The sequence below is a fragment of the Elephantulus edwardii genome, unplaced genomic scaffold (genome assembly GCF_000299155.1).
Source record: "Elephantulus edwardii isolate Elephantulus edwardi_28Jun2011 unplaced genomic scaffold, EleEdw1.0 scaffold00065, whole genome shotgun sequence".
NCBI classification, from domain to species: domain Eukaryota; kingdom Metazoa; phylum Chordata; class Mammalia; order Macroscelidea; family Macroscelididae; genus Elephantulus; species Elephantulus edwardii.
In genome coordinates this window covers 8,195,357-8,223,264 of record NW_006399815.1, presented here as the reverse complement: position 1 = coordinate 8,223,264, position 27,908 = coordinate 8,195,357, and positions in this window count along the sequence as shown.

Here is a 27,908-nt window from a genome sequence, read left to right as displayed (position 1 = left end):
TATTATTGCGGTATAGTTTCCACTTGCCAATTAGTCTCTCAGAGAAAGAAAAATAAAATTTATTTAAGGTATGACTGATAACTGATAATTTCATGAGATATCAGTAATAAAATGGATATTATTAAAATACAATATGATGGCTCCCCTAAAAATATGTCTTAATCTACTATATCTATAAATGTTAGTTCATTTGAAAATAAAAAGGGTCTTTGAAGATTTAATTAATTTAAATATTAAAATAAGATTCTGGATTTAAAATGTCCCCTAAATAAAATGTAAAGATTCTTTCAAAGGATAGAGAAAGTGAAAACACAAAGAATGGGAGATAAGTCATGTGAAAATGAAAGTAGAAATCAAGAGTTATGCGTTCATAAGGCAAGGAATTCCAGGAGCCACTAGAAGCTAGAAGATCAAGGAGGGATTCTCCTCCTCTAAAGCCACACAGGAGATTTTGCCAATACCCAGCACTGGAGTCTGAGTCAGAGTTTTTGTCTTGTCCTGTCTCTGTATCTTCTTAGTGGTCTTGAAGACAACTTAATTCCTATTTCTGATCCTTGGACTGTAGAAAGAATAAGATTTATGTTATTTCAATGATGAAATTTATGGTAATATTTAGGGACATTGCAAGAAATTAATATACTCTGTACCTTTTAAATCTCTGGATTCCCATTCTACTGGCCAAGCTTCCGGTGACTAAGATCCCAGAGAGGAAAGACAGATAAGAATGACGAAAGATGAGAACCGGTGCATTCAAGATGGTGTGGTTGTAGGCAAACAATGTATACGAACTTTGTAAGTAAACTAGTATAAAACAAAAATTTTATTTTACATTAAAAAAAAAAAAGAATAACGAAAGAAGGACTAGAAATGCTCAGGTATCTACCTCCATTGTTGTTGTTGTTGTTGTTAGGTGTTGTTGAACTGGATATGATTTATAACAACTCCATGCACAACAGATCTGAACTCTTGTCATATCATATGCCACCCTCACAATTTCTGACACACTTGAGTCCACTTTAGCAGTCACTGTCTCAATCCACCCTCTCCTCTGTCATTCATCCACCTTCCCAAGCATGATATTCTTATTCAAGGAATACCCTCTCCTTAAAACAAGCGCAAAGTATGTGAAGTGAAGTTTTGGTATCTTTACTTCCAGAGAGACCTCTGGCTGCACTTTTTCCAAGACATATGTGTTCTTTTGACAGTCCAAGGGATATTCAGAACACTTCTCTGGCACAATAACTTAAAGGCATCAATTATTCTGTCATCCTTATTCATTATCCAGCTCTCACATCCATAGCAAGTGATTGAAAAGACCACAGCCTGAATCAGGTGCACCTAAGTCTTCAAACTTCATTGCTCCTTAATAACGTGAAGAGGTCCCTGACTGTCGATTTTCCCAGTACAATGCATCTCCTTATCTCTTGGCTGCTGAGATACAAAGATGTGGATTCAAGATGAAATCATTGAAAACTTCAATTTTTATTCCATCTATCATGATGCTGCTTACCAGTCCAGTGGTAAAAATAGTTTTCTTGATGTTAAGATGCTCTTAATATTGAAGGCTATAGTCTTTGATCTGAAACAAGTGCTTCAAGTCCTTCTCACTTTCAGCAAGCAAGATTGTGTCATGTGCATAATGCAGGTTATTGCTTCCTCTTATCCTTTAGCTACGTTCTTTATAGAGTCCACCTTCTTAAATGATTTGCTCAGCATACAGACTGAATAGGTTTAGAGAGAGGATATAACCCTGAACACACCTTGCCTAATTTTAAACTATGTAGCTTTTCCTTGGTCTGTTTAGACAACAGGCTTTTGATTGACATGTAGGTTTCATATGAGTATAATAAGTGTTATGGGATTTCCATTCTTCTCAGTGTTAACCATAATTTATTATGATCCGCAGAGTCAAAAGTCTTTCCATGGTCATGGTAAAATACTGATGTATATCAAAACTAAACCAAACCAAACTCTGCCATAGAGTTGATTCCAACTCAAAGCAACTTTGCATTGGGTTTCTGAGGCTGTAAATATGAGAAAAAACCATGTATCTTTCTCCCATGGAGAGGGTTGTAAACTGAACTTTCTGACCTTGTGGTTAACAGCTCAACACATAAAGGCATTATATCACCAGTGCAGCAAAATGACATTTTTGTTGTGAATATTTTATACCTTTTTTTGGTTCATCCTATAGAAACCTGAATTTGTATTTAATAAGCACATTTTCTCATTAAAAAATGAGAAGGGTAATAACAAATATTTCTTTATTTTCCTATCAAAAGTGAAATATTGATGGGGTGACTAAGTATATAAAACCTTCATATGAAGATGATACAACCTGGCTTGTCAAGACTGAGATGGCTGTGAAGCACTTGCTACAGAAGGTCAAGGACTGCAGTATCCAATATGGATTGAAATGTAACAACAAGAAAACAAAGATTCTCACCACTGGGTCAATTGGCAGCATCTTGATAGAGAAGGGACTGAGACTATTACAATTTCAGCTTATTCGGTTTGACCATCAACACTCTTGGCTATAGAAGCCAATCAATACTCTTGGCTATAGCAGCCACAAAATCAAAAGATTAATTGCTTTGGGAAAATCTGCTAGTAGGGGCCTATCCAGCGAGCTGAAGAGCAAGAATGTTAGTCTGGAGACTAAGGTGCACCTGATCCAGGCCATGGTCTTTGCAATTACTTGCTATACATCAGAGAGCTGGGCAATGACTAAGGATGAGAGAAGAAGAATCTATGCCTTTGAGTTGTGGTACTGGAAATGAGTATTGAACATGGACTGTCAAGAAACCAAACAGGTCTGTCGTGGAGAGGGTAAAACCAACTTGATCCTTAGAGGAAAGCATTTTTAATCTCTGTCCCACATACTTTGGGCATGCTTCCAGGAAGGACTGGTCCTTGGTGAAGGACATTGTGTTTGTAAGAATGGAAGGATGATGCAAGTGAGGAAGACCCTGGAGGAGATGGATTGACAAAGTGACTGAAGTAATAGGGACAAGCGTGTCAGAGACACTGATATTGGCTCAGGATAGGGCAGGTTTCAGAGCTATTGTGCATAGGGTCACTATGAGTCACAAGCAATTCAACAGCACTTATCAAATATCAACCACAACATTTTTAATCTAGTTAGCAAAAATAGTCATTACAATCATTCTATTTGAAAATCAAACAGAACTCTTGGTTTCCATTCACAAAACCTTCTTCATCCAATCTCAATGAAGAAATGGTCAATGTCCAGCTTAGTTGATAAAGCCAAATACTAGTAAACTTCTTTGATTTGTTCTGTTCTTCACCTTTCAATCAATGTGATGTCCCATATGCTAAGAAAAGTGTCTCCATGCATCTTTAAATGAAGGTTATTTTCTGGCACTAATCTTTTAGATCAAAGGACATCTCCCCATTGTGCATTTCCTGATTACCTAGTCTACTATAGTAACCAAAGTCCCTCTCACAGTTATTGAAGAAAACAAAGTTATAGTTAAATTATAACAATTCAGTCAGAGCTACAAAGAGAACAAGAAAGGCAATTGCCTAAAGTTTGTAGTGAAGGGAATGAAAATGGAGGTGACCCACACCTTGTTCTTGAAGAAAGTGAATTCTTTAGAAGATAAACTTTAAGGATTTAAGAACATTGTGAAAGAGGTGGGTACATCAGCAATAATAATAAGAGACCATGATCTGTTTGTGACTGACAATTTAACATTCTTTGGATTTATGCACCTTATAAGGAAAAAAGTATCATTTATAAGTGTTAACACGTCTTATCCATTTTGATGTTTCGTTGAATTTTACCAATGTACCATTACTCTTCTACAGGACTACTCCAGAACATCAGAAGTGGCAGTAGAATTTCAACTATTGATAAATTTTAAAGTTATTATTTTTTAACTTAAACTATTTCAAAGAAGTTATTTTAAAATGATAAGTTTAGTCTTCTACATATTTGGAGAGAGATTAATTTGTTTCTCAGAGTTCTGACATTATTATAAGTAGACTAACAGGACAATCGGCTGAAGTTTATATTCTTTAATTAAATGGCTTAGTATTATGCAGCCCTGTTCTTTTTAAATATGACATGTTTTAATCAATGTCTTATAAATGTAACTTTTCATGTTTTGAGGGTCCTAATAACCAAAAGACATATTCAAATACAAATTTAATTTAAACAAAAGGGGTATTTCATCAAGTACTTTCTTTAATAATTTATTTCACACTGGTGCTAGATATATTGATTGAATTTACTTATAAAATTTAAATATGTGAGGCAGTATACATTTCTCACTCACCGACATGGTTAGGTTTAAAGAACAGGTAGATACGAGTAAATTCAAAATGACGACATCATTACATAACTACCAATTAGATCATTACAAAACAACAAAACCTCTGAGAATCATGTCAGGCAATGCTGTTATGTAACTTTAACCATCATAGTCAGCACCTTGCATCTTAACATTATTACTATATGTATGTTGATGGATAAAATTGTCAGATAGAAGCTTTTTACTATAGCTATAATTGTGAAATGTTAAATAATAAAGTAGTTAATAAGTGAGGAGTAGGTGTAACGTGGTTGATTTCTACTGATTATAGAATAATTTTTGAAGTATTTTTTATTAAAAGTGGTCTAGACAAATTTTTATTTCTATTCTTTACTTAGATTCAGCTGGTAACTTTTCTATAGAGAATTCTTTTCTTTCTCACCCATACCTTTTTTTCAAGATTTTTCCCATTGTATATTTACTTTTGTAAGTATTTTTATCATTCATATGTATTGTGTTTTTTTGCACGTGCATTGCGTTTTATACAGTCCTTCGTTTACATTATATTTCATTCATTTCCATTGCGAGGTTATTCCCCCTCCCTTATCCCATTGACCACTACTTTTATGAAAGTATATAAGCCAGCTACTTTATACCTCCTGGCCTAATATCTCCCTTTTAGATAGCCAATTGCTGATTTATTCATTCCTATCAAGCCATGCTGCAAACTCAACTATCAGATTCTACTTTATAAAAAAGTGTCACAGAACAGGACATGGTTTAGCTCTCGTGTTCATAGGGCCACTATGAGTCATACTTGTCTCGACGACACCTAGCAATGACAATAAAAATAACATCAAACCAGTACTCTGAGGAAACAAGCATGTAGCTTTTGCTGAAGGGTCTTCTGTTCAACTTGGAAACATTAAGCATCTGCATCCATAAGCACCATACAGTAAAGAGCAAGCCATCAGGTTGCAGCAATCAGCCCTAGCCTGCAGTGTGGCTCATCTTCTCTTCATATGGTTGGGTTCTGTTCTACTCATCCCCAGCTATCTGTGGCTAGGTTCAACTGAGCATCAGCTGCAAGCTCAGGAATCCACACTGCTCCCTACATTCCAGAGCTATTGGTTTCCTCACTCAGTCCTTGCCTCCACAGGGGCCCAATTTGAGTCAATAGGCCAGGGGTCCTCAGGACTCCCTGCTCCTCAGGCCAATAGCCCATCCTTGTTCATACACGCATCTGTGCATGCTAATTGGGCAGTGTTTAAGGAACATGTCCAAGCTCAGACTATTCTTCTGTTGTTGTATTCCTCCCCACTTCCACTTCTAGGGATCCAAGTGATCATAAGGAAGAATACTCCAATCTCAAGTCCTGGAGGTGGGGTCTGATGAGTGCCAACTTTACCCTACTTCAGAAGCCAAACAGCTTGTTCCAGTTATAAAAACACAGTCTTTTTCTTTCCTTTCCCCCTTCTTTCTTTTCTTGCTTCCCTTCTTTCAAATGTGAATCTCTTCCATCAACAGTCTAATGAGAATCCAGAAACCTATTGAAATGTCAATCTTCTCAGATTACTGCATGGAACTCAATCTTTTCCCTTGACCATGCCTCAACCCCAAATATCAGATTCTACTTTTGACAAGCTTATCTCCAGGGAAGATCTTCCCTTTTAGTATTCCAAATTAAAAATTGATCAAAGGCATAATTCGATTCTTTCTAAATCTATGATATTTGGTATTCATTCATATAATTGTTTTCCATCCCCCTCCACTTTTTAAAATAAATCACTTGCATACCCCAAATGCCCATCAACAAATGAATGGATTGAGAAATTGTGGTACATCCACACAATGGAATACTGCTGCAGTACTAATGAATAATGATTTCATAAAATACTATATAAAATGGGACAGCCTAAAAAAGCATTATGTTGAGTGAACTAACTCAGTCTTATAAGGACAAATTCTGCCTAGATCTGTAGTTGTAAAATTAGAAGCATAACCAGAAAGATGCATCTAAATGTCCAAACTGGGAAGGGGGAAAATTGAGAAGGGGTGGGGGAAAGGGAAACATGAAAAACACTAAAATAGCAGAATTTAGTGGGCAGATTGAGGGGAAAGTGATGAAAGAATGGGAAAGGTTTATTGGGGACTTAAAGAGACAGTATAATGATAGATGCAGATCAATGGTGATTGTGTGAAATACAGTGTATAGGAATGGTTCTATGAAGTGCAATGTAGATGGAGGATTGCGTAGAATACAATGTACATCCATGAAATACAAAGTAAACAAACTATTGCATGAAAACAATAAAAGGAAGGGAGGGAAGGAAGGGAGAGTAGAAAGTGAGGGAAGGGTGGAAAGGGGGAAGGAGAGACGATTACTAGGATGGTGGAGGCTCGGGGAGATGAACTGGGGGAGAGGATCAAAAGGGTGTTTGAGGGACAGTGTGATAAAAGATATGGGTAGGTGGTAATTAATTGTATGCAGTACAGGCTGTATGAGGTATTGTATAGGTTACAATGTATATGAATAAATTATAGTGTGCAAGGGTGGTTATACATAAACTATCCTTATATTTATTGGGAAAGCAGGAGAGTATGAAAATACCTAGAAAAATCTTTAACTGATAAATTATGCAACTGTGGCATCAAGTGGATAGATACAGTCTTTTGTGCTATTAATCAGTTGATTAAACTCTCCTAAAATGTAAGCTAATATGGCTGACCTCGTCATTCATTCTTCCAAAGAAGTATTTATATTGTCAATAATGTAGCCCAGACAATAATTAATGCTCACTGAATATAACATTAAAAGTCTGGAGCCTTTTAGTTATTTTTGCATAGATCTTGTGTGATCTACAATAACATTGCTAGAATTTCTAAACAAAATGTGGGCTGACTGAACTGCTCAATTTGCAATGTAATAAAAGATGTCTTTTCCAGACACCAGTTCTAAAGAAGAAAGCATGTTAGAAAGTAGAGGAAAGGATTTCAAACATTATTTGTTATCTTTCTTAACTTTGCTTTTCTACATTTCTTTTTTCTAACATACCATTTTTACATACACATCACTTCAGTTTATTTTTCAAACCCCCACAGAGAGATACTGTTCTGTTGTGGTTGCATCCTGGTCAGTAGAGGCCCAAAGTCTCCCATTGTGAGAGGAAATGAAGGTTGGCTAGGTCTTAAGAGGCCTCTGCATACACACAGCTTCTTTCATCTCATGCCTATAATCACTATGAGTCAAGCCTAATCTTATTTCTAGAGGTAACCTACTGAGGTTAATATCTAACCAGAAATATATTAAAGATTGGTCTTGCAAATTAAGCCAAGCTTATCTTTTCTTTACAAACAAAAGGATAATGCAAGGATCCTCCTTGAACTGAAGCTCCTTCAATATTGTTTATATTATTGAATAATAATGAATAATTTTAATTATTAAATACTATATTCCTAAAATATGACTATATCGAAGAGTATCAATAGAACTTGGATAACATGTAACAAAACATCATGAGCGATTGGATGCTAAGATTTCTTCCAAATGATTTCTTTTCCCTCATTACACTCTATTTACCTGGGTAATGTAAATTGCCTAGGCATAGTAAAAATTTATTCTCTTAAAAGATTTTCCTTGCATGCCTATGTAGGCCCCAAATTCTCTTCCTGTAACCCTACTCTCACCTGCTAAGGAAGCTTTTTATCTCCCAAAACTAGGCTCCAAAGTCTTCTCAGCTCAAACTTTATTTTCCCAAAACAATGATTTTCATTCTTTTTGGAGTAGTCCATAAGGAAATGCTCTGCTATTTCTTGGGAGAAAGATAGATAATCTCTTTCTGTGCAATTTACAGCCTCCAAAAACCTGCTGCAAGGTAAGCTGTGAGTCGGTTCCAACCTGATGGCAATAAGTTTTGACATTTTTGCAGTAACTGTGGCTTTTTGGTTATGGCTGGCCTCCAGGTAGGTTTAGACCATGAGCACCATGAGAATTGAAGATATTTTTGTGATGTCTGTATCTCAGTCCTGTTTCATAATGTATGATAGTTACACTTGCATAGACTCCTGCTTAATTTACGAATAATGATTTGACCATGTGCTTCAATTAGAGTTCTAAAAGCTGAATCACTCTAGTGCTGATTCAAATCTCTCCCTCTGATAATGCGTTTTCTGTCACTTAATAGCTAGGTAAATGTAGGTGAGTATAAATCGGTCTCTCTTTAAATGGGGAATTTAAATATATCAGAATTATTCTGAGAAGAGTTTTCAGAGCTAGCATGTTGCCAGGAGAGACCAGTCCTTGGAGAAGGACTTGTTGTAAAAGTTCAAAGACTACAGCCTTCAATATAGATTACATCTAACATCAACAAGACAAAAATCCTAACCACAAGGCCTATAGACAGCATCATGATCAATGAAGAAAAGATCAAAGTTGTCAATGATTTCCTTTTATTTGGATCCATAAATAAAACCCTGAATACCAGGAGACAAGAAATCAAAAAGACATAGTACATTAGAGAATCTGCCTTCAACGATCTTTTCAAGGTGTTAAAGAGAAAAGATGTCAGTTTACAGACTAAGATGCACCTGATACAAGTTTTCAATTACTTAGTATGCATCTGAAAACTGCACAATGAATAAGGATAATGGATGCTTTTGACTTGTAATGGTGTAAAAGAGTACTGACTATCCTACACAATGCCAAAAGAACAAATAAATATGTGTTGGAAAAAATGCAACCAGGGTGCTCCTTAGAGGCAAAGATAATGAAACTTTATCTCATTTTGGACACGTTCTTAGGAGGGTCCAGTCACTGGGTGGAAAAAAGACATCAGGCTTGGAAAGGTATATGTGTCATTGGAAGAGTGGAAGACCCTTGACAAGATGGATTGACGCAGTAACCATAACAAAGGGCTCAAATATGTCATAAGTAATGAGGGTTGCAAATGACAAGGCAAACTTTTAATCCATTGTTAATGGGGTCGCTATGAGTTACAGTCAACTTGATGGCACTTAACAACAATAGAAAACAAAGCTACAATTGCACCCTGTATCACTGATAACTGCAATTACGTATAATGCAAGATTTAACAACTAGAAACAAAGCTTACTCTACAAGTAATCTATAAATTTAAAAATTATAAGAATATTATTTTTATTTTCTAAAGAAAGACAAAGAAAAACCAGAATTGCTTACCAAGTGATATATAAGCACTTATAGAAAATGACCTTACATGAGGTCATTAAATCATATTAATGTTAAAGTCATTTGCTGAATTCAGTAACATATTTTTGTGCCTTTGTATCATATCATTGTCATTAGCAAAATGGTGTCCCTATCTGAGCCACAAAGGAAGATAGGAACAGTCAAGAAATAAGGTGACATTTTGCACTGGGAAAATCTGCAGTTAGGGACCTTTCCAAATTATTGAGGAGCAGTGATTGACTTGCTTCAATTAACAGAATGCAGCCTTGGATGCACTCACCAATCTATGCCAGGAAATTTGTAGGACAGCTGTCTGGCCAACAGATTGGAAGAGACCCCTATTTGTTCCTATTCCCAAGAAGGGTGATCCAGGTAAAGGTGGATTTATCAAAAAATATCATTGATATCACATGCCAGGAAAATACTGCTGAAGATCATTCAAAGATGCTTGGAACAGTACATACGTAGGGAATTGCCGAAAGTTCCAACTGAGATTTAGAAAAGGCCTTGGCACCAGGGAAATAATTGTTGATGTCAGATGGATCCTGGCAGAAAGTAAGGAATGCAAGAAAAAATGTCTATTTGTGCTTTAAAGACTCTGCAAAGGCAAGACTGTGGATCATGACAAGTTGTGACTGACATTGAGAAGAATGGGAATTCCAGAGCACTTAATTGTACTCATGAGGAACCTGTACTGGATCAGAAGGAGCACTACATGATTTGGAATTGGGAAGAGAGTGTGTCAGGGCTGTATTCTATCTCCATACCTGTTCAGTCTATATGCTGAGCAAATTATTTGAGAAGCTGAACTCTATGAAGAGGAAAGTAGTATCAAGTTTGGAGGGACACTCACCAATAACCGGCATTATGGAGATGACACAACCTTATTTGCTGAAAGTGAGGAAGACTTGAAGCACTTGTTGCAGAAGGTCAAGTAATGCAGCCTTGAGTGTGGATTGCATGTCACTATCAAGAAAACAAAGATTCCTACCACTGTGCTGATAGGCAGTGTCATGATGGATGGAGAGGAGATTGAAACTGTCAACAGCTTCATCTTGCTTAGATCTACAATTAACAACCTTGGTATGAGCACTCAGGAAATAGATGCATTGCACTTGGAAAATCTGCAGTTAGGGACCTTTCCAAATTATTGGGGAGTAATGATGTCAGTTTGAGGACTAAGGTGCATCTGATTCAGATGCATCTGATTCATAGTATTTTCTATGACTAGCTATGTTTCCGAGACATGGACAATAAATAAAAATGATAAGAAAAAGAATTGACATCTTTGTGGTTTTGGAGAAGAGCACTGAACATCCCATGGATGGCCAAGAGAACAAACAGATATGTCTTGAAGAGGGTGCTCTTTGGAGGTAAGAATGATGAGGCTTTGCCTCATATACTTTGGACCTATTGCTAGGAGGTGCTATTCCTTGGAGAAGGACGTGATGCTGGGAAGGGTGGAGGGTCAGCGAAGGAAAGGAAGACCTTCAACCAGATGGATTGACAAGGTGACTGCTGCAATCGGCTCCTGTGTGTCAGGAAGTGTGAGGATGGTGCAGGACAGGGCTGGGTTCAGATCTTTTGTTCATAGGATAGGTATAAATTGCACTGGACTCGACAGCACCTAACAACAAAAAGACTGGATCCAAAGGCAGATGGTAGGAATCTACTAGCTCTTGTGCAGGTTGAAAGATGGGAAATATTCTCTTGTGCCATTTACCTTTTCTGGAGAGGCAGCTATGAGTCAATTCTGACTCAATGACAATGTGGGGGGAAATATTAAAATTAATTAAAAAGTAATGTAATCATGATGCATGGAGAAAAGATTGAAACTGTAAACAACTTAGTCTTATTTGGATCCAAAATTAGCACTCTTGGTACAAGCAGTCACACAATCAGAAGATGTGCACTGGGAACGTCTTTAGTTAGGGACCTCCCCAAATATTCGAGGAATAATTATATCACTTTGAGGACTAAGGTGTATCTGATTCAGGCTATGGTCTTTCTGATCATTTTTTATGCTTCAAAGGGCTGGAAAATAAATAAGGATGACAGAGAATTGATTAATTTGAATTCTGGTGTTAGAGAATAATGCTGAACATTCATTCCATGGACTGCTAAAAGAACAAACAAATATGTCTTGGAGAAAGTGAAGCCAGAATACTCTTTAGAGGCAAAGATGATGAGGCCTCACCTCACATACTTTGGGTCTATTGCTAGGAAGGGCTATTCCTTGGAGAGTAATATGATGCTCAGAAATAGAGAGGGCTGGCAAAGGAGAGGAAGACCGTTAACCAGGTGGATTGACACAGTGACTACTGCAATGGGCTCTAATATGTCAGGAAGTATGAAGATGGCACAGAATAGTACAAGGTTCATATATGTTGTTCATAGGGTTGCTATAGGTTGTACTTAACAGCATCTAACAACAACAACAATGTAAAAAGAGCAAGAGCCACATGGAGATGGCCATATCCGACCTTTACCAGCCCCACAAAAGGAAACTATGCCCATCAACAACTTTAAAACACAAAACCAATTCCCTGTTGGGAAATGTCAGGGAGGAAGGGAGGGCCTCTGGCCAGGATAGATCTCTGAAGTTCAGATAAGTGCAAACCTCCCAAAGTCCTTTAATACAGGGTAGGGAAAACTCCCCTGTGTTTGGCTGTACCTGCTTGAGAAAGCTTGCTGCCTGGGAAGAGGCTGCCGTGTCTGGTGAGCTGGAAGTGGTCCGCATGAGACTGAGGTTCTCCTACCCAATCTGCATGTCTCATGTCTGTCTGTAAGCCCACTCTATCTTGTCTTCCTGGTTACTTGTTTGGCTATAAGTGTACGTGCAGTCCCCAATAAAATTGAGATGGATTGACTCTCTGATACTCTCCCCGAGTGGCGTATCTCCATCATGCTTTCCCATATCAGGGTGTTACTGTCGGTTGCTGGAGAACAGACAGCAACAATTCCCATGAGGTCAGACATGTCCACCATGCTTTCACACCTCTTTCTACTTATCCTAACATAACTTTTACTGTTCTACTGGGTCAAAAATCTGTTTCAATTGTTCACAGACCACATAGAATAATATTAGGAAAGTCAAAAGGGTTAGTTGCAGAATACACTCAGGACAGTTGCTGACATGTGGTTACAGGAATCTCAGTCTTTAGTCTTAACCAAAGCTTTCGGTTTAAAGCTTAGTCCTGCCAGTTATAGTTCCCATCCCACCCCAACCCTCCTTTTCAACAGATTTAGGCAAAGGTTCTTAGCTCTGGTTCCTTCATAGAGTAGCAGCCCCAAGGTCAGCTTCATCTCATGTCTGGTTTCTGGTCCTTTATTTTGGCCATGGTGGCTACTGCTGCTGTGGGTCAAACTGGCCCCAAACTCTCTGACTCTGATGACCATACACTGCATTTCTGCTTCATTGCAGGTGGTGGTATTTTCAAAATCTGCAGCTAAATCTGCTTGATTTAGTGGCAATACTAGCCAATACCCTTCTGGTAGGCCACCACACCCTAGTCACATATTCCCATCAATCCACATGGCAAAGTCAAACTCAGTGACTAGGAAAGAAATTTTGAATAATAAAGCCTTACACAACTAGAAAGCTCTGGCATAGATTGTAGAAAGTTGCTCTGGTAACTCAAAGGTGTCACCTCTCTTGCATTTCAAATTCACCAGCAGCTGCAAGAGAGAAAGAAGGGCAAACTCTAGGGCAATTGCAACTCCCCAAACCTAGGCAGTTTTGAGTTGGTTCAGACTTGACCACAATGATGAGTTGATATTGTCATTCGTTTTGTGCAGTATTGTGTAGGAAGCAGAACATAATGGGGCCTTGATTCAGAAAGCCTGCCCCTGAGTCCTACCAACAACACTCTTTCCAGAATCCTCAGACCTAATACGTGTGTTCTGTTCTTATTAACCATGGACCATTTTGGAGTCTGAATTAAGTACTGTTTCATGTTTCTGCCAACACCCACCTCAAACCATTCTGAAGTTGCCAATGGCCACTCAGACTCTTAGATTCCAGTATTCATCTCACTGGATGATATATGGACTCAATCACTTAAACCTTTTTCCATCTGAATTGGAAATTCTGAAACTAACACCCCTACCCAGGATGCTCTGATCTTTATAGATAAAACATGAAAATCTAATTATCTTCAATTATGTAAGTAACCATGCAGGACCCTTATCATAATTTCTGGAAACATGATTTTGATATTCCTGGACATGAGAAAGAAGTAGACAACTACTGAAAATGTCCAAATTGCATGAATCAAATCCTAAAGTCTACTAATCATTGAATACTTCCTACAAAGTAAATGCTGAAAAACTCCTCAAACATTGCTATCCAACTGGAGCTGACTCATAGCTGACCCACCAAACACTGGCTATATTTTAACTCATTCAATTTTCCCACCAACTCTGTTTCAGCATTTATCATCCTTATTTCATAGGCAAGTAAACTGAAGCACAGAGAGGTTAATTAAAATTCCCCATGACCAGTACTTTTGAAGTGGAAAAGCTGGAATTCCAATCCTTGTGATGATTCTGGGAGCACAGACAAGGAGCTGCCATGTCTATTGTCTTCCGGTTATGTAATAGATGGATGGATTTTTTTTTAAATAGAACTTTTACTTGAATTCTGACTTAATAATTTATAAGATGAACCTTTAGCAAAATTATTTACTATAAACTTCAGTCTTCCCAACTCTAAATTGAGAAGAATAAAATATCTTTTAACACAGTTACTCTAATAATTGTATACCGTAATAAATATAACAATTATTACTATTGTTCCTGGAAAAAAATGAGCTTTTTATAAATATTAATTTTGCGTGAAAATACCTCTCATTAGCACCATTCAAACAGAGATCATATCAGGTTCACAGTCATAATTACAGTGATAATTATAGCAGGTAGCTAACTACCAGTACTTTGTCCTGATAAGGTGGCATTCACTGTTCTAATTCTTTTATTCACATTAATTTATTCAATCATTCACCCTACCTTCAATTCCAGTAAGATTATTCTTACTCACATTTACAGCTTACAGATGAGAAAACAGAAGCAAGAAATCAGGCAACCTGTTTAGTATCGCTCAAAGAGGTCGTACAGTAAAGCCTGGATTTTAACCCTGGTCACAGCACTTCTCTTAACTAATACTAATGCTTATGATTTTTAAGGACTTCACCAGATGTGGGTAAAGAGTATATAATATTCCTGAAATACTACACTTGCTGCTTCTTTGGTTAGCAGTAATCTTCCTGACCCCCAAGGAAAATTAAACTCAATGGTTGACTACACTTAAACTTTTGTGAATTTTAAACTCTTATATAAAAATGGATTATAATGATCTAGAGGAATTGTTAAGAAAATTAGGAAGTGTAAATAAACTGAAACTCAGAAAATTGTAATAAATGGTAGTTGTAATGAGTACTAAGTTTCAATTCTGTAATATATAGATTGTATGTTGTATGTACAAAGGTATATAGCATCCTTGTTGTTAATGTGCCATTTAATCGCCTACAACTCACAGTGACCCTCTATACAGTAGTTCTAAGTTCTGCTCTATCCTGGGCCAGTCTCACTGTCTCCAACACACCTATCTCCATTATCCTTGTTATTGTGTCTATCCATTTCATCCGAGGTCTACCTCTCCTGCACTGTATTCCCACCCTTCTGAGCATGACATCCTTCTCCCTAGCATGATACTCTTCTCCAGGGTCTGGTTCCTCCTATCCCCATGCCCAAAGTATGTAAAATGGAGATTCAAAATCCTTGCCTTCGAGGAGCAGCCTGATTTCACTCTCTCTAGGATAAACCTTGTTTTGTTTTTTGTTTTTGTTTTTTATCTCTTGACAGTGCATACTATGTACAATTCTCTAGCACCACACATCAAAGACATCAATTCTTCTTCTGTCTTCTTTGGTCATTGTTCAGCTCTCTGATCCATAATAAGTAATTGTAAAGACCATGGTGTGACTTAGACATACCTTAGTCTCCAGTCTGACATCATTGCACTTTTGAGAGGTCCCTTACACCAGCCTTTCCAAGAGCAATTTGTCTTTTGAATTCTTGATTGCAGGTGCCAAGAGTGTTGATTGTGGAATCAAGCAAGTTCATGGTTTTTAACAACTTCAATCTCTTCTCCATCTTTTATGGTGCTGCCAATTGGCCCAGTGGTGAGAATCTTTGTATTCTTGATGATAAGCTTCAATCCGTATTGAAGACTGCAGTCCTTGACTTTCTGCAGCAAACATTTCAGGTTCTCCTCAGTTTCTGTGAGTAAGGTTATGTAGTGTCCATAATGTAGGGTATTGATGAGTCTTCCTCCAACTCTGATGCCGCATTCCTCTTAAAAAAATCCAGCCTCTTGAATGATCTATTGTGCATATAGATTGAAAAGGTATGGAAACATGATGCATTCCTGACACATTTCTTTCCTGATTTTGATCCATGCAGTGTTTTTTTCTTCTGTTCAGATGATTGCTTCCTGGTCCAAGTACAGGTTTTACATCAGCACAATCAAGTATTCTAGGATTTCCATTCTCCCCAAAGGTAGCCACAATTTATTGTGATCCACACCGTCAAATACCTTTACATAGTCAATGAGGTTCAGGTAGACATTCCTCTGGTACTCTTTGCTTTCAGCCAAGATCCATCTGACATTGATAAAAACATCTTTAGTGTCATGGCCTCTTCTAAACCCAGTCTGTATTTCTGGTACTTCTTAATGTACTGTTCCAATTGGTTTGGGATCATTTACAGCAGGATTTTGCTCGTGTGTGCTACCTGTGATTTTTTGCTCAATAGTTTCCATACTTTTTGTGGTCACCTTTTTGGGAATGAAAACAAATATGGCTCTCTTCCAGTTAATAGGACAGGTAGTTGTCCTCCAGATTTCTTGGCACAACTTGGTGAACATGTCCTGGATAGAATCTATCTGTTTAAATGTGCCAGTTGGTATTCCTTAAATTCCTGGGGCCTTGTTCTTTGCCAATTGCTTCAGAGAAGCTTGAACTTCCTTCCAGATCACCATTGCTCTTGATCATATGCTATTTTATGAAATTCTTCTGTGTCAGCCAATTCTTTTTGATTGAGCAACTCCATGTTGCTCAACTTGCATCTTCTTTCAGTGCTTATCGGATCATTCAATATTCTGCCCATAACATCTTTAAGCATTATAATTTTCTCTTTAGTTTTTTTCAGCTTAAGAAATGCTGAGTGAGTTTGGCCTTTTTGGTTTTCCAACTCCAGGCCTTTGCACATTTCACTATAATACTTTCTTTTGTCTTCCCATGCTGCCCTTTGAAGAATAAAGCGTGTTGTTGTTGTTGTTGTTGTGTGCCATTGAGTCGCCTGTAACTCAGCAATGTGTCTTTATCTAAAACATACTAGAGCTTGTGCCTCTGAGACATCAGTATAAATTAACCTGCTTGGTTTTTGAGTTAGTCAAGCAGGACACTTTAAGATTTGAAAAACAATTGTCATATTTATTTATCCTAGATATTGTTTTTGATTCCTTTGAATCCCTTTTCTTGGTTTTTATTCTTTTGAACTTTGATTGGCAATAGAATGATTCATGCTTTTGTCCCAGTAAAGGAGTCTTTCTTGAAGGTGTGTTGTCTTTTGATTTTACTGCTACTTAACCCAATATTAACCGATCAAAGGCATGAGGCATTCATTTTCAAAGCTTGATAATTTGTTGGAAACTACAAAGAAAATATTAAAAGTTTGACTTCTAATAATAAAAATCACACATATATTTCTCAAACATGTAAACAGATAAAAATTATATGCAAGGAAAAAGCTGATACTATTTTGTTTTCAGTCTTGATGTTGTCACAAAATTGTCACATCAGGTTCAGATCCTGCATTGCCATCAAGTAGAATGTGCCAATGTAAGTCTTAAGAGTCCTTGGATAGGGCTTCACTGACTGATTTCAGTAACATACTAATCCTTGAACTTGTCCTAGAGAAATACGACCTTTGCTACAGGTTTAGGTTTAGGTATAGGTTACAACGAATGAAGGCTATCAAACAATTTGGTCAGAGAGTGATAAAACGTGTTCCTAAATAAAAATCAGGTATAACAGTCTGAAGAGTAAGGATTCCAGGATGGGCAATAAGCAACTTCAGTCATTGAACATGCTATTTCATAAATATAAGTTTATGTTTCTTTGCTATAACTAAACAGTAAGTTCCTCTATGAAAAATAATGTGACATCAGGATTGGAGAACAACTCCTCAATAACCTTTGTGCATCAGGGTTGTATCCTGTCTCCATACTTATTCAAACTGTATGTGGAACAGACTCTATGAAGAAGAATGTGGCATTAGGATCAGAAGAAAACTCATCAACAACTTGTGCTATGTAGATAACATAACTTTACTTGTTGAAAGTGAGGAGGACTTGAAATGCTTGCTGCAGATCAAAGACTACAGCTTCAGTGTGGATTACATACATCTCAACATCGAGAAAAAAAAAGAATTGTCAACATGGAAGCAAGAGGCAACCTTATAATGATGTTGTTGTTATGTGCCATCATGTTGCTTGCAACTCATAGCAACCCTATGTACAAGAGCCCTAAACCCTGCTCTACACTGTGCCAACCTCACTGTCTCTAACACACCTACTCCCACTACCCCAATCACTGAAACGATCCATCTCATCAAGGGTCTTCCTCTCCTATGCTGTTTTCCCCCTCTACAGAAAATAATGTCCCTCTCCAAGAACTGGTCCCTTCTTGCAACATGCCCAAAGTATGTCAGATGAAACTTCAGAATCCTTGCCTCCAAGGAGCAACTTGGTTTCATCCTCTCCAGGAAAAATCCCTGTGTTCTCTTAGTAGTCCATGGTATATTCAACACTCTTCTCTAGCACCACAGCTCAAAGGCATCAATTCTCTTTCTATCATCCTTAGTCATTGTCCAGCTCTCCAATGCATAACACACAATTGCAAAGACAATAGCCTGGATCAGGTGCACCTTAGACTCCAGCCTGACATCGTTGCTCTTCAGTACTCTTGAGAGGTCCCTCACAGCTGACTTTCCCAATGCAATTTGACTCTTGATTTCCTGGCTTCTGGTACCAAGAGTGTTGATTGTGGAGCCAAGTAAACTAAAACTGTTCTCTATCTCAATCTCTTCACCATCCATACTGAGGCTGCCAAATGTCTCAGTGTTGAGGATCTTTGTTTTCTTGATGCTGAGCTTCAATCTGTACTGAAGGCTGCAGTCCTTGATGGAGAAAAGACTGAAATTCTCAACAACTTCATTTAACTCTATCCACAATCAACACTCTTGGTATCAGCAGTTAGGAGATCAGGAGACCTACTGCACTGGAAAAATTTGCAGTGAGGGACCTCTTCAAATTATTATGGCGTAATAATGTCAGTTAAAGCACTAAGGTTTGCCTGATTCAGTCTTTTCAATCACTTGCTATGCGTCTGAGATCTGGACAGTGAATAAGGATTATAGAAGAATTTATATTTTGAGTTGCAGTATTAGAGAAGAGTTGTTGTCATTGTTGTTAGGTGCCAACGAGTCATAGACGACTCATAGCAACCCTATGAATGAAAGACCTGAGCATTGTTCATAGAGTTTCTGGAGGCAAGCCATTTCTGAATTGGATGCCACTCCTGCTTGCAAACTTGTTTTAATTGGGAAGCTCCACCAAACACTATCCACAATGTGAAACCATTATCACATTTGACACATCAGTTTCACAGTGTTCAGCATCACAGCAACCATGAGTTACCTCTGTACAGCAATGCACAGACCAGTGCTATACCACCTGGAAGAAGTACTTAATATTTTATGGACTGGTTGAAGAACAAGCAGATATGTCTTAGAGAAGATGCAGCCAGAGTGGTTCTTTATTTTTTTGAGCATACCGTCAAATCAGATCTGACTGGTACAGGAGGAGATTGTCCCTCCTTCACTGGCAGAGCATCTGGTGGATTCGAACCGTGTGCCTCTGGATTGTAGTTGCAGCTCCTTGCCACTCGGCCACCAGGCAGAGTGATTCTTAAAGGCAAAACTAGCAAGATTTCATCTTACACACTTTGGACATGTTGCTAGCAGAGGCTTTTTCTTGGAGAGGGAAAAATCATGCTTGGAAAGTTGAAAGCAAGACAAGTGAGAGGAACTCTTAATCAGGTGGATTGACACAGTGACTACAGCAATAGGTTCAAGTATTTTCAAGTATGTCCTATGAGGATGGCACAGGATAGGACAAGGCTCAGATCTGCTGTTCATAGGGTTGCTATGAGTGGGACTTGACTTGAGGCACCTAAAAACAATAAGTTCCTTGAGGACAACACTTCTCTTAAAGGCCCTGAAATGCAGATGTTGCTTTTTTTCAGCTTCTTCTTAAAGCAGTAGTCAAAGTTAATTTGTTCAAATTGTCAGTTTGTCATACTTTTGATGACTTGTATATTTCTGTGATACCACTAATATTTCAAATGCCAGCAGGGTCATTCATAGTAGATGGGCAGAGATGCCAAAACTAAAGTAGACTAGGAAGAAGCTGGACTATAGGAAAATAATATAGCAACAAGATTTAAGGAAAATCCATTAACAAACTTGTATATGCAAAGATACAACATTGTTTATGAAAAGTGAAGAAAACTTGAAAACTTTCTGATGAAGATCAAAGACTATAGCTTTGAGATTAAACTACAACTCAAGATAAAGAAAACAAGAATCCTCACAACTGGACAAGCAAGCAACAAAATTATAGAAAAAAGAATTTTGTTAACTATTTAATTTCATTTAGATTTATGGTCAACACCCATGGATGCAACAGTCAAGAAATAAGTGATATCTTGCACTGGGAAAGTCTGCAATAAAGGACCTATTTAAAATGTAAAAGAGTGAAGACATTGAGGGTTGAATAGTCCTATTCAAGCCATGGTATTTTCAGGACCCTCTTATGCATGTAAATTATGGACAATGAATGAGAATGACTGAATAAGAATTGATGTCTTTAAGTTTTGTTATTCATGAAGAATATTGAATATATAATGTACTGTCAGAAGAAAATGTATCTTGGAAGGGATATCATAAGAAGGCTCTTTAAAAATAAGAGTACAATTTTATGGGGGAGTGTGAGGGAAATTGGAAGAATCTGTTTTTTAAAATAATGTATTCAAATTTTGTAAAGAAACTAGTTTTTCAAAAGATGAGTCTTAGACTCACGTACTTTGGATATTTTATCAGGAGTCAGTTTGAGGATAATGACATCATTCTTGGCTTGTAGTAAAGGATCATTAACAAAAGAAGGCCCTCAACTAGATAGACTGACATAATGGCTGCAACAATAGACTCAAAACAAAACAACAATTGAGAAGATGGCCCAGGATGGGACAGTGTTTCAGTCTATTTTAGACAGGATTAATGAGTTGGAACTTCACAATAACAACAGATCATATCAATCACAGTTTTTCCTCCACCTCGAAATAAATAAAAGCCATACTTATTGCAATGAACTAAAGAGAGTGCTGGTGGCCTAGGGTAAAAAAACGTGCTGCCTCAGGAGCAATGATTTTATAAATCACTACCTAACTTGGGAGGAATGGAGAGCATTATGCTAAGTGAACTAACCCAATCCCATAAGGACAAATACTGTTTAAGACCAATATTGTAGAAATGGATAACTGGTAGATTTTGTATAAGGATCTAAGAAGGGGAGAATGGGAGCACAGAGGTGAGGATGAGTAAGGGGTCATAATCATGGGGTCACACAGTTTGATAGGTTGAAAGAGGGGTGGGTTAGGGAAATGGGAAAGATCCTGTGTGGAATACAATGTATACAAAATTTGTAAGTAAACCAGAATAAAACCAAGTTTTAAAGAAATAAACTGTGTGGCAATCCCAAAAGGTACATTGTTTGGATCCAACAACTGCTCCACAGGAGAAGGATAGGCATTCTCCTCCCATGTGATTTTGCCTCAGAAAACCTACTGGAGGGTCAGCTATGAGTAGGTTCTAACTCAATGGCACACAATAACAAAGGGTCCTTTACAGTCTGGCATTCCCACAACCTCTCAGATCTTACATTCAGTATTCTTTTAATCCTATATTTTCCCAATGCCAGTACCACGTCTATACTGAAGATATTCTACCATAAAGAAAGAAGTAAAGTTGAGTGAATGAATTAATGTCTTAAGTGTAGCATTAACAGTGTTCCTCAGAAAGTCTTTGGTAAATCTTAAATCAAATTTTCTGTTTTCCCAGGGAAGAAAATAAATTGCTATGAAATAAATATATCTTACATCATTTCCTTAAAATTTACTATACAGCAGGGTAACCAAAACAGCATGATACTGGTACAATGACAGGCACATAGACTAATGGAACAGAAATGAGAACCCAGAAATAGACCTAATTATCTGTGGTCAATTGATATTTGACAAGGACATCAAACCTATAAAATGGGGAAATGACAACATCTTCAACAAATGATGCTGGCAAAACTACTTGCACCTGCAGAAAGTTGAAACGGTGTCTACATCTCACACCATACACAAAAATCAACTCAAGGTGGATCAGAGACCTGGGAGTAAAGCCCCAAACCATATAGTTCATAAGGGACAAACTGAGGTCAAGCTTAGAAGTCCTAGTCTATGGTATAAAGAGACTGACAAATCCAGCAAGAAATGCACAATCTGAAGATAATAAAATTGATGAATGGGACCTTCTAAATCCTTGTGTGCACCAAAATTTTTTTCCAATAGGGTGAAAAGAAAACCTACTGACTAGAAACAAACATCTGGTAATACCATCTCAGACAAAAATCTCATAACAAAAGTTTACCGAATCCTCCTGGGCCTCTACAAGAAGACTGATAACACAAGTACAAATGGGCAAAAGATATGGAATTTTCACAGAGGAAGATATTCAAATGGCCAACAGACGTATGAAGAAATTCTCAGTATCACTGACAACAAGAGAGATACAAATCAAAACCACAATGAGATACCATCTCACTCCAGTAACACTGGCAAAGTTTAATAGGATAACAAGTAATAAATGTTGGAGAGGATGTGGTGAAAGAGGAACTCTTATACTTTGTTGGTGGGATTGTAAAATAGTACAACAATTCTGGAAGGCAGTTTGACGTTTCCTGAAAAACTTGAACATAGAAATTCTATAAAACCCAGCTATTCCACTGCTTGGAATATACATACCTCAAGAAAATGATAACTGAGGCTCAAATGGAGACTCATACACCAATGTTCATAGCAGCATTATTTACCATCACAAGAACATGGAAACAGCTCAGATGTCCAACCAGAATCAAACGGATTGAGAAATTATAACACTGCATGGTTCAAAATTGGGCAGGGTGTACGCCAGGGATGCATCCTGTCTCCATACCTTTTCAACATGTATGCAGAGCAGATTATCCGAGAGGCTGGGCTCTATGAGGAGAATTGTGGCATCAGGATTGGTGGAAGATCTAGTAACAATCTGCGTTATGCAGATGACACAACCCTGCTTGCTGAAACTGAGGAGGACCTCATGCACTTGCTGCAAAGGGTCAAGGACTGCAGCCTTCAGTATGGACTGAGGCTCAATGTCAAGAAGACAAAGATTCTCACCACTGGACCAATTGGCAGCGTCAGGATGGATGGCGAAGAGATTGAGATTGTTCACAGCTTCAGTTTGCTCGGCTCCACAGTCAACACTCTTGGCACCAGCAATCAGGAAATAAAAAAGCGTATGGCGATGGGAAAGTCTGCTGTTAGGGACCTCTCTAAAGTACTCAGGAGCAACGGTGTCTCTCTGGAGACTAAGGTGTGCCTCATACAGGCCATGGTCTTTGCAATCGCTTGTTATGCATCAGAGAGTTGGACAATGACTAGGGAGGACAGAAGGAGAGTGGATGCTTTTGAGCTGTGGTGCTGGAGAAGGGTACTGAATGTACCATGGACTGCCAGGAAAACAAACAGATTCATCTTGGAGAGGATTAAACCAAGCTACTCCTTGGAGGCAAGGATTCTGGGGCTTCGTCTGATATACTTTGGACATGTTGCCAGGAGGGACGGGTCCTTGGAGAGGGACATCATGCTTGGGAGGGTAGAGGGACAACGCAGGAGGGGAAGACCCTCTATGAGATGGATTGATTCGGTGACTGGGGTAATCGGTATGGGTGTGTCAGAGGTGGTGCGGTTGGCGCAGGATAGAGCAGGGTTTAGGGCTGTTGTGCATAGGGTCGCTATGAGTCGCAAACGACTCAATGGCACATTACAACAACAACAACAAGCATACTATGCAGCACACAGGAGCAATGATTTTGTAAATTATTACCTAACTCGGGAGGGCTGGAGAGCATTATGATGAGTGAACTAACTCAGTCCCACAAGGACAAATATTGTATGAAACCATTATTGTAGAATGAGTATGAGGATCCAAGGGGTGGGGTGGGTGAAAGCAGAGGGATGAGGATGTGCAGGCAGGTGGTGTGGTGGGGAGGGGAGGAGATTATTCACGGGGTTGTACAATTTAATGAGTGGGGGAGTGAGAGAATTGGAAGAATCTGGTGTGAAAAACAATGTATTCAAATTTTGCAAATAAACCAGTATAGTAAAAAGCAAAACAAAAAACCCTTTTAAAATAAAAAAGTATTATGTAATTTTTCATTTTTGTTTATTATAGCATAAGTATGAAACATTAGATACACTGCCTGATAAGCCTGTTCTAAATCAAATAAATTCTTGGAATTTTTTTCAGCATTTCTTGTTTTCTATTTTTCTTTCAAACATCCTGTAACACATATATGCATACCTACTTCATACCTGAAATATTTCATCACTTGTTATAGCAATGTATTTATGAATGCAAACAAACTTATGGAAATAATAGGAATGGACCTCACCAACTCTGTTATTATTACAAGTTTTCCTGTGGGCTGGAGCAAGAGACCTGAGATAACACAGAAAAGGTGAGCAGGAGGAAGAAAAGGCCCAGATATGATGCTCTCACTCAATCTCCCAGACTTCCAATCTTACCCTCAACAAACCAGGTTGACCTGCCAGTGTGACTCATTACAAAGCCCTGTCAGAAAATCTAGCTAACATTGCTCCCAGTCCAAAGTCAGACTTGGCTCAAAAAATGCAACAAGCCAAAGCCTGCTAATGAACCTATTAGTAGATTCAACACTAAGAAAATATGGAAAGAGGAAACAAGGCAGGAACTCACACCTTCTGTTAAAACAACAGTGATTCTCATAAACATTATACTTTATCAACAGAGTTCCTATTAAAGACTTTGAGAAGATTTTACATTTGAAAAATGTTTTAGACATTTTTCTATGCATAATGAAAGGCCAAATAATTTTAAATGTCTAATAATTATAAACATGATTACAAACCTAACAATCCTGAAACATCAAAATTTCCAAAGAAGGGACATTTTGGTCCAGTCTAATAAAACTACATATAAGTAGTTTGAAGATAACTCTGTAAGTATTAAGTTATTTTGAAAAAATATAATATTATTATAGCTTTTTAATAGTATAAGAAGGTAGTATAAAAATGTCATTAAAGTAAAACATTTTCAAATATTAAAGATAGGCTTTGTAAGCTATATTTTAATCTAGAACATGGATGTGTTATGATTATACAATGTAAGACTTCTTGCCCTTGGTTTTCACGTTCTGAAAATATATACATTTCTAGATTATAATCACATGTACTTGACCCACAAAAATAGAGAATTCTACTTGAATTGTTAACTTTCATTACTACTTCCTTAATCTGGTAATTCAGGTAGATCACAAAAAGGAGTTCCTGGTTGCTGCAAATGGTTAACACACTCATTGCTAAATGAAAGGATACTGGTTTGAGCCCATCCAACAGACCCAGAAATCCACTTTCCCCAAAATCAATCACTACAGACCCAATGAAGGGAGCTCTAGAAGCATGGTCCATAAGGAGTTGCGACACAAAGGTCATGCTTAAATCAACCCATGATTCCATCGGTTAAGGATGGGACATCTTTTGTGTCTTTATTTTTGTTGTTGTTCTTAGGTGGTGTTGAGTTGGAACCAACGCATAACTGATAGTCCAGAGGGTTTTAGAGGAAGTTAACCACACAGAAGGAGATTGTCCACCTTTCTACCATAGAGCAGCTGGTGGATCTGAACCAAGTGCCTTTGGGTTTGCAACACAGCTCCTTAACATTACACCACCACAGTTCACTGAAGGATCAGCTATGAGTCATGTATCAGTTCTGATTCAATGACAATGTGTTTTAGTTTGAATTTTGAGTTTGAGTTTGAGTTTGAAAAGTCCTGTAGATGATTATTTATTCTCCCCTTTTGATGTCATTGCTCATTGCTATAAATTAACCTCTGATTACTGTTTTGGCTGTTTTTCAGAGGTTTTGGTAAGTTATGTTTTCATTATCACTTATTTCAAGAAACTTTTTTTATTTCATTTTTTAATTCTTATATTACCCACTCTTGTTCAAGCAGGTGTTGTTTAGCTTTCATATGTATGGGTTTTTCTCCTTTATCTTCTTGTAATTAATTTCTCATTTTGTTGCTTTGTGGTTTGAGAAAATGCTTTGTAGTCCTTTTTTTTTTTTAATTTGTTGATGCTTGCATTGTGACTTAAAATATGATCTATTCTGGGAAACGTTCCATGAATGTTGGAGAAAAATGCATATTCAGCTTTTTTGGGGTACATTAGTCTATATATCTGTGAGTTGCATAGCACCACTGCTTAAAGCAGGTCTGACATGGGGGGTTAGGAGGAGAATAGGATACAAGTGGATAATGTCCATTGTTTCAGAACAAAATGAAAGAACTGTCTAAAATGAGTTTATGATTATGCATTATAAGTATGACAACAGCCCAGAATAAGAGATATATCATTGCAAAGAGGACTAGGGCTGGGGAGAAGGTAAGTAATTGTGCAACAACGAATGAATTTTTTTTTTTTAAGTGAACTGTAGAAGTTGGAAAGGAGGGCAATGGGGTAAAATTTGCAACAATAAATTAATGAAAATCTAGCTTCTCTACAAATGTTCATTAAATTAACAATGAAAAAAATTTTCTTTAAAGCAAAGAAAAATCCTTTGGAACACAGGAACACAGTTTTACTCTGTTACACTTGGAGTCATTTTAAGTCAGAGAGAACTCTTAACAACTGTATCTTTTGTTTGAATTTAAACCACATTTAAATTATTATAAAGTAGTAGTAGTAGTAGTAGTAGTAGTAGTAGTAGTAGTAGTAGTAGTGGTTGTTGATTGTCTTCTATGAACAAAAGGCCTGAAGCCCCTCTGCCGCTATTGACATTTATCAAAGTTCGTAGAGTTTTCAGAGGCAAGTTGTTTAGAAAGTGGATGCCACTCCTGCTTCCTGACCTGTCATAGAATGTTAATGCTTGAGTTGTCTGCCATGCATGGTGACCCTATGTACAACAGCTCTGAACTCTTCTCTGTCCTGAGCCAGTCTCACTAATTTCAACACTCCAACCTCCTTTGCCCCAGTTAGCATATCAATTCATCTCATCCAGGGTCTCCCTCTTCTGTGCTGTCCATCCACCCTTCCAAGCATGATGTCCTTCTCCAAAGACCGATCTCTCCTGACTATATGCCCAGAAGTGGGCCATTTATAACTGCTAATGATATTTAAAAATAAAATTATGTACTTGCTGTAATTATAAACATTTGCATAACTCACCTAGATTTCTGGAAGTTAGATTACTATTTGGTTTTAGACTAGAGAACTTCTCTGTCTCCCCCTCCCACCCCTTGTCTTTCTCCCTTTCCATCTTTTTCCTTTATCCTCTCCTCCCTACCTTGGTTTGGTTTTTGTATCTTTTCATCTTCATTAAGAACTTAAAGGGTCAGAACAAACATACGAAGCTACCTTTGACATATATGGGTAGATTTCTCTTGGAACAACTTTATTTTACAGAGCATTCCAGTGTTTACTGCTAGGAAGAGTGAATGTATTTTCTTCATTTAAGTAGAAGATATAAAAAGTTCAATGCTGTGCAAATTTAAAAAACTTTGTTTTATTTTCTATGTTGTTGTTGTTGTTATGTGCCATCCAATTGTTTGCGACTCACGGCAACACTATGTACAAGAGCTCTAAGCACTGTTCTATCCTGGGCCAACCTAGCCATCTCAAACGCACTTATTCCCACTGCTCCAGTCACAGAATCGATCCATCTCAACAAAGGTCTTCCTCTCCTTCACCACCCCTCCACTCTGCCAAACATAAAGCCCTCTCCAAGGACCAGTCCCTCCTTGCAACATGCCCAAAGTTTTTCAGACGAAGCTTCAGAATCCTTGACTCGAAGGAGCATTCCAGCTTCACCTCCTCCAGGACAAATATGTTTGTTCTCCCAGCAGACCATGGTATATTCAACACTCTCCTCTAGCACCACAGCTCAAAGGCATCAAT